This window comes from Crocodylus porosus, unplaced genomic scaffold, assembly GCF_001723895.1.
Source record: "Crocodylus porosus isolate Cpor-Errol unplaced genomic scaffold, CroPor_comp1, whole genome shotgun sequence".
Classification (NCBI taxonomy): domain Eukaryota; kingdom Metazoa; phylum Chordata; order Crocodylia; family Crocodylidae; genus Crocodylus; species Crocodylus porosus.
In genome coordinates this window covers 121,484,684-121,492,790 of record NW_017728943.1, presented here as the reverse complement: position 1 = coordinate 121,492,790, position 8,107 = coordinate 121,484,684, and the positions used below count along the sequence as shown (strand labels likewise).

General features: G+C 44.3%; 1 protein-coding gene across 4 annotated transcripts in view; it reads left to right on the top strand.

The window, feature by feature from the left end:
* Positions 1–8,107, top strand: part of SASH1 (SAM and SH3 domain containing 1) — an 825,655-nt gene that overhangs the window by 687,595 nt on the left and 129,953 nt on the right. The window lies entirely within an intron of this gene.

Sequence of the window (8,107 nt, the reverse complement as noted above, 5' to 3'; positions counted from 1 at the left end):
CACGGCATAAACAAGCGGCGGGTGTCCCACTCGGGCTCCGCCGCCTCCGCGGGCAAGCTCCGCCCCGTCTCCCCAGGGCACACACCTTCGGACCATAAGACGCACCCTCGTTTTCCCCCCACTTTTGGGGGGAAAAAAATGCGTCTTATGGTCCGAAAAATACGGTACCTAAGGAACAAGAAGTCAAACAGTAGATAATCAAATTAGGAAAGTTGTCCAAGACAAACAAAGGTGATAAGAAAGCTAAGGTGATAAGACAATCAGTGAAAGAACTTTTGTTTTGAGTGGAAATCTTTCTGTCAGCTAGCTCTTGGTCCATCTCCCTATTTGTTTAGGCCCCCCATATTCATAGTGTCTGGGTCCTGCTTCGCATTGGCCCTTAAATCTGCAATGAGATCCTGCAGACTTATGTGAATGAGATGCAAAAAAAGAATTCAGACATAAGAAAACCACATTGCTTTTTGTTAGTATAGTTAATATCTTTAGGCAGAAGACAGTCTGTTTGCACCTAATGAACCAACTAAGTCAAAGATGTAAGCTTTGGTAAGCAGATGGCTTAATATCATTAGCAAAACTATGGCAGACTATAAAGTTGTTAATCTAGAAGAAAACCATCAAAATAATTTTATTTAACCTTTGCATAGTGTGCTTCCACATCAAAACAACTTTGTGAAGATTCGTTAACTTACGTGGTATCCTTTGAGGTTGGTATAAGTGAGGACGAAGGACTTGTCTATGATGGATGGCACTGACACATCTGTGCAAATTACCTAGTGAAGCCACATTTTGCAGCAATACAGTGCAATAGTCATTGCAAATTCAGAGCAACTTAGTTGCATACTGGTATGACTGAAAACAATGCAATGAATTAGGAATTATTTTGTCCAAGGCAAGTGTGTCAGTAGAGACTGGTATCCAGGTAAAGTCCAACATTGTACTGACTTTCTCCCTCCAAAAGAGAAAGTAGTTGATAGGAAGAATTAATTTAAACATGTCACAGAATGGAATAATATCCCTGAACTGTTGCAGAAAAAGGGGTTTTTTTTCCCTTCTGAGTATTGAAGTCTGGATTATGGTGAAGAGGTTAGATAACACTGGAATACTGTAAAACAGATGAGAGATGAGATGCATCTATTATTTGATAACTGATGACTCTACTCTACATGACTCTTTGCCTTAGAGAGGTGATAGCATTCTTTCAGAAATGCCAACCCAGAGAATTGCATTACCTCATTGTGGAATAAAGGCAAAATTATCCAGCCAAGCTTTGCTTTTACTGGGATAGCTTTAAGTAAATAACTGTAAAAATGTTTTTCAAAGAAGCAGGGGAAGCATATTGCTTTTGGTTGCTGGCCTGTTAGCTCTGTTGACTGGCTGAGCCGCAGCTGTGCAGAAAAGGACCTGGGAGTTACAGTGGACAATAAGCTAAATATAAGCCAGCAGGGTGCCCTTGTTGCCAAGAAGGCTAACAGCATATGGGTCTGCATTGGTAGGTGTGTTGCCAGTACCTACCGATGTGTTGCCATACCACCAGTGTGTCCAGGGAAGTAATTATTCCCCTCTGTTCAGCACTAGTGAGGCCACATTTGGGTACTGTTCGTTGTTGGGCCCCCTACTACAGAAATGATATGGACAAATTGGAGACAGTCCAGTGGAGGGCAACAGAAATGGTGAGGGGGCTGGGGGCCATGGCTTGTGACATCAAGCTGAGGGAACTGGGCTTATTTAGCTGGAGAAGAGAAGACTGAGCAGGGATTTAATAGCAATAGTGGTGGCAGAAGACAGAGCAAGGAGCAACAGTCTCAAGTTGCAGCAAACAAAGTTTAGGAAGAATTTTCTCACTAGGAGGGTAGTAAAACACTGGAACAGGTTACCCAGGGAGGTGGTGAAAGCTCCATCCTTGGAGGTTTTTAAAACCCAGCTAGACAAAGCTTTGGCTGGGATGATCTAATTGGCACTTGTCCTGGTCTGAACAGGGGGTTGCACTAGATGACCTCCTGAGGGCCCTTCCATCCCTAATTTTCTATGAATCTATCACCAAAAGATGGCTGGTGCTGTACAAATAACTGATTTTTTTTTTCAGCTCAGCAATCAAAAACATAATGGACAAATAGAGATAAAAACATCATTTAATTGACTAAATGTTTCATTTCTGGCACTTAAGAAAAGCAAAAGAAATTAAAAAGGCTGAAAGCACGGGATTTGTTACCCTTTTACAAAGAGATCAGGGAGAAAAGCTCTTGGTCAGGAAGTCGGAGATGCAGGTTCAGTTCCATCCTATCCCTGAGTAGAGTTCAACCCACATCTTTTTCCTTTCAGGAAAGTGCCCCAAGTAACCTACTGTTGGGGGTTTCGGGATGCTCCTAGTCTTTCTTGTTGACACAGCCCTGCATAGTATAATCACGTGTTCCACAAAGCAGGCTTAAAATCCAGGTGTCCCGTCTCCCAGGCTAGCAAGTCATTTTTCAGTCTTTGCCTGTATCTGTTTTGATGACTGTTTTAAGTCCTATATACAAGTGGAGCAGCTCCAACAGAAGGGATCGCAGTAGTGTCCTATAGCCTAGGGCAACGGTTCTCAATTTTTTGAAACCCCAGGCACACCCTGCCATAACTCCTGTGAACTGACAGGGCCAGGTGGGATGAGCAGGTGCTTACTCCTGACGCTTAAAATGATCTCATGACACCCCGGAGGCCCATGACACCCTGACTGAGAATCACTGGTCTATTGGGTAGGGACACTGATTGAGGAAGTGGGAACCCTCAAATTCACCCTCTGTTTGTGTGTGAGCAGCATCGCTGGATACAACTTCTAGTGGATTTGAAACGCAGCATTTGTTTTGAATAAGTAGGACAAGGGTAGCCACCCTGTGGTATGTGTGTCACAAGCGGCATGGGCAGCTTCTGCATGTAGCATGCAACAATCCAGGGAGGAGACGGACAGCACAGCAGTAGATAACAAACAGAAAGCAGAGCAGCAGATCAGGTAATAAGCAGGAAGCAGAGCAGCAGCTTGGGCTTGGGCAGGGTAAGGGGATGGTGCAGAGCCAATTTGCTGTACACCTGCTGAAAAGGTTGCCCCCCACAGAAGCAGGAGATTGTTTTCTGTTTTATATCCTGCTAGAAGCTCCTCTCTAATTCATGTTAGAAGAGAGATGGGACTGCTGGAGCATATATTATTATCAATAGGGCCCTACCCAAATCACGGTTGTGCAGATTTCCTGGAAATTGTGAAATCCATGTGTGGTGGGGGGGAGAAAACTTACTAAAATGCTGGTGGCTCAGTGGGAGCCAGCAGTCCTCCTGGCCATGCAACCTGGCACAAAAGGGGCTGCTGGCACAAGCAGGCAAGATGTCTGCCTCTTACCACTGATTAGCTGAGAGAGCTGCCTCTCATGCAGCCCCTCCCCTCTCCACCAATCAGTGGCAAAGGATGGAGCCTCGTGACACAGCCCTCTCTACCAATCAGTGGTGGTGGGAAGAGCCACTGGGGCCCCTCAGCCAAATAAAGGCATGGGGGGGGGCCTGCCAAGATAAGCCCTTGACCATGGCGGCTGGCTTCATGTGATCTGTCTAGACCTCTAATTATCAAGCAAAATTAAAAAAAAAAAAATGAATGGCTTCCTATATTACAAAAAAAACCCCAAAACAGCAGGAGTGTTGTTGTGTTAACACAAGTTTTTGAATCCAAATTAGCTCATTAGAATTAAGACAGCACTCAAGACAAAGTAACTTGCATTTTAACTCAGGTTAGGAGTTTGAATTCAAACTTACGTGGGAGCCTGAGGTTGAACTCAAGCTGCTAGCCTGATTTAAAATACAAGTTACTACTATTTTAAAACCAGTAAGCTTATATTGGCAACTTTTTCTTTGTAGAGAAGACATATCATACATGTCAGGAAAATTATCCCTTTATATCTATTTGATTATAGAATAGCTACTCTCCACAAGAAAGAAGGGGTAGGACTAGAAGTTGGAGTCATTTAAGAGAATCATAGACAAGTAGGGCTGGAAGGGACCTCTAGAAATCATTTAGTCCCATCCCCTGCCTTAGGCTGGAGCATCCCTGCCTTCAGTTCAGTGTACATAAACCACTTTCAAAATGGCTGGAACTAGTTTAAGATAAACCTGATTGGATGTACTATCAGACTTAAGTGATTTAGGTCAAACCAGTTTATGGAACTTCTGTCCCAGATCCTTTCCCAATTCAAGTTAACTCACAGTCCCTCAGCATCCCAGAATGCTTTGCAGCCTTGGGCTGTGCTGTCTGCTCCAGCAGAGCAGGGCTGCCCCCTCCTCCAGCTATCACAGAGCTAAGGCACTAAAGCCTTTGCTCCCTGCCAGTAGCTATCAGCCCAGCAGGATGGGGGGAGGGCAAAGGAATGGACCCAGAGACCGTCCTAATCCCCCTGTCTATACAGGACAAGGGGAAGGGAAGCCCCAGCGGGGTTGGCATGGCATCAGCTCAGCCATACCCCCTCCCCAGCTTGTGAGAGGGGGGATGGAGCAGGGAGCAGGAGGAAGTGGGGGGCGGAGGGGACAGCTGGAGTCTGCCTGATGCAGGGGGAAAGCCCCCACCAGGGGCTTTTTGCTCCCCTGCAGCCTGGTTTGCCAGGCTGGCATCAACTGGGGGAGGGGGTAAAATGGCTTGCCAGGATGCAGGGTTACAAAAAGCCCTCTGATGGTGGCTCTCACCACCCTGTGCCAAGCAGACCCTAGCTGGTGCTCGGCCAGTGTGTTCCCCTCCCTGCCCCCACCTCTTACAGGAAAGCGGCAGGGCTGAGCCCATGCCTGAGCTGATCCGAGCCCCATGACCTGGGCTGTGGGGAAGCAATAAAGCCCTGGTGAGGTCTTTCCCCCTCAACAGGCAGACCGTGGCTAGGGGAGCCGGTGCCAGGCTGGGCACATGCATTTCCCTCCAGCCCCTCTCACAGGCCAAACAGCCGGGGGGGGAGAGGAGTGAAAAGTCCCAAAGTGGGGTCATTCCCCATGCCAAGCAAATCCGGGCTGGAGGGTCTGAGTCAGGTGATGCATTCCTCCTTCCCACCCCACTCTGAGAGGACGGGGCTGGGGAGAGATTTTCTGCTGCCTCTCCCCTCCCTGTGGCTCACAGCAGGGGAGGGGTGGTGTGTTTTCAGCATCCAAGAAGGCCTGGGCTGCCACAGGGCTGGGTTTAGAAACCTTAGGCAGCTGGCCATGAGGAGTGGTGCCCGTGAGTGTCCCCAGGCTCATGGCCTGAGTCAATGCAGGCTTCTTGCTTGTCTTGGCCATGCAAGTGTTTAGTTTGTTATTATCAGTTCAAGCTATGCAGCTTAGAAAAACCTTCCAAAGATTGAACTGATTCCTCCTCAGACTTTTTGATCCCCTGTACTTAGCCAGAGTGTTTCCTCCTTTAACTTCTGCATTGCTGCCAGGAAGATTTAAATGCCAGCATTGGCCTGAAAAGGCAGCCGAGCTTCATTTGGTGTTTACGAGTGGTTGTGACTTTTGACTTGCAGGTGGTACTTAGGAAATTTAATTCTCTATTCATTTCTTCACGTATAAGGCTCTACGGGTGGCTTGTTTATAAAAAATATCCTAATTTGCTAATGAAGTTTGTGTATGAATTGTTTAAAATCCATTTAAATAAATAAAGCAAAGAAACATTGAATTCTGTATTAACACTGCAGCTGTTCCTCAGTACTGGAAAAATATGATGGGGATCTGGGAACTTTTCTTTGTGGGGATGGTACTGGTTAATAAAAGGACAAAGAACACAGCAATATCATACAACCAGCTTGTATTGAATATTTGCTTCACAGCACATGATGGATTTGCTGGTTAAGATGAATGATTCCTATAGATTCTTTGGTTTCTCCAAGCTCAACAGGGTAATTCCTGAGCTCTACTCTGTTGTTGCAAGAGAACAGTAACAAAAAAAGAGAGGGGGAGATGACTGTTTTAGCTGCCAAGTGGATGAGCTTTTTGGAGCTTCCTGCTCACATTTTTATCTCTCTTTTGTGGATTGCTGTTGAAGTTTTGCCAGAATTTTTCAGCTGTTTGAGTGTTCAAGCATGACGGGAGGTGAGCAATGCTGAGAGGAAAGGCCTCCGCCCCTGGAGGTATGAGAGCAAAAGGAGAAATGCAAGAAAGTATGGAGCAGTCATGAATGCCTGGACCCTGTCATAGAATCCTTCCATTCAAATTGTAGAAAAGAGAATTTATCTGTCACCAAGACTAATTCATTTGCTGCCTGGAGGGTGCTGGGAAGGGAGGAGGAGAAGTACTGCAAAACTTGGGTGCGAGAGGTTTAAAAAATAGTGCGTTCCCGGAGACTGAGGGGAAAATGGATTATAAGGACATGGCAACATTTGCTGCATGATAATATTTAATTTTATTCCCATAGACCATCCAGTAATTTAAAATACTGTAAAATTAAAGGGTAATTAGTCAGCCAGAAATCATGTAAAAAGCCAGTTAGTATGGTACCATTTTGATTCATTTTACTGTTATTCATATGCTTTTTTAAAAGGGGAAAAGGTTTAGTTGAGAGAGATAATTTGCCTTGTATTTTATGTGCTTATCATATTAAATTTATACTTTAAAAAAAAATCTTCCTTTTCTGTTGGCTATCTGAATTATGGGTCCAAAATCAAAAGGAAAGAGTATGAAATACCTAACATTTAGGATCCTTGGTAAACCCTCAGGAAATAAACTTTTTGCTATAAGTCTGTCTCCCCCCAGGGAAATATGGATATGTTTAGGAGGAAACAACCTTCCTATCTTCTTTCAGGTCTTTCATACCTCCAGAAAAATGTATCCACCGAATTGTACAGACGTACTGGTAGTTTGTGTTGTCTGGCTACTGTAGACCTAGCCTGTACTCTACTACTACTACTACTACTACTACTACTACTACTACTACTACTTCTGAAGGCAAGGAGACAAAAATTATTACCAGTAAATATTGATTTATTCTCTTTCTTTCATTCACGGTACAAAAAAGATGGCTAAAAAAAAAAGATTACAATAAACTCTCCAGCTATCTTGGCTTGTGACAAATTGTCTGTGGTTCCCTTCATCTCAGACTAATGGCTCTTTTTAAGGACAGTCTGTTGAAATTTTATGTCATATTGCTGACAGTGAAGTGTAGTTTATGATTGTCCTTGCTCTTCTTATATATACCCCTAAATTCTTTCTTGATGTTTGCTAGAGAATTTCTTGTAATGTTCCTCTTTTCCCAATGGCAGCTGTTGGAAAGCCCTATTGTTAATATAAGACTGCTTTAGAGATAGTTATGGTTTTTTTAAACTCTTGTGTGTCTACATATGCATACACCAAACTTCTCTTAAATGGTTAGCATTTTTCCATAGAAGATTTTTTTCATGATCTGTAGATTTTCATACCCACTTCGCTTTTCCATTTCATTACTGTAGCCCTTTTTCACCTGACAGCAGACTTCAAGGTAAGAGTATATTATATCATCTGTGAGATCACAGCAGTTTGCAAGGACCTAAGTCCTAGCAATTTTCTTCTTAAGAAATCTAGCTTTAATCTTACTCAAGACAGGGTCTGCTTTGTCTCTCTCTACTCCATGGTCAGTCTGTTATCATGCAAGGGACCTTGAAAGTTATCAGCTTCATTTTCTAAAGGGAAGGAGCCCAGTCTAATGACTAAGACTTAAAACTCCAATGTTAAATCAATGCAATTCCATGTATAAGTGATATGTATGTATCCCATATGTATCTCATGGCCATTCTTTGTGTGATGCTGGCTTATGGCCTTCTTAACATAAACATGCAGACCCAACAGCACATATTTATTCATGCTCCCTGCAACATTCTCATGCACAAACCACTTAAATGAAGTGACATGAGATATGTCAGACCAACCTGGTGGCCTTCTATGACCAGGTCACCAAATCCTTAGATGCAGGGGTAGTAGTGGACATAGTCTTTCTGGACTTCAGGAAGGCCTTTGACACTGTCTCTCACCCCATTCTCATTAAGAAACTGGGGAACTGTGATGTCAACACCTACACAGTCAAATGGGTCACTAACTGAGAGTGGTGGTGGACGGGTCATTTTCGACCTGGAGGGATGTGGGCAGTGGGGTTCCGCAGGGCTCAGTC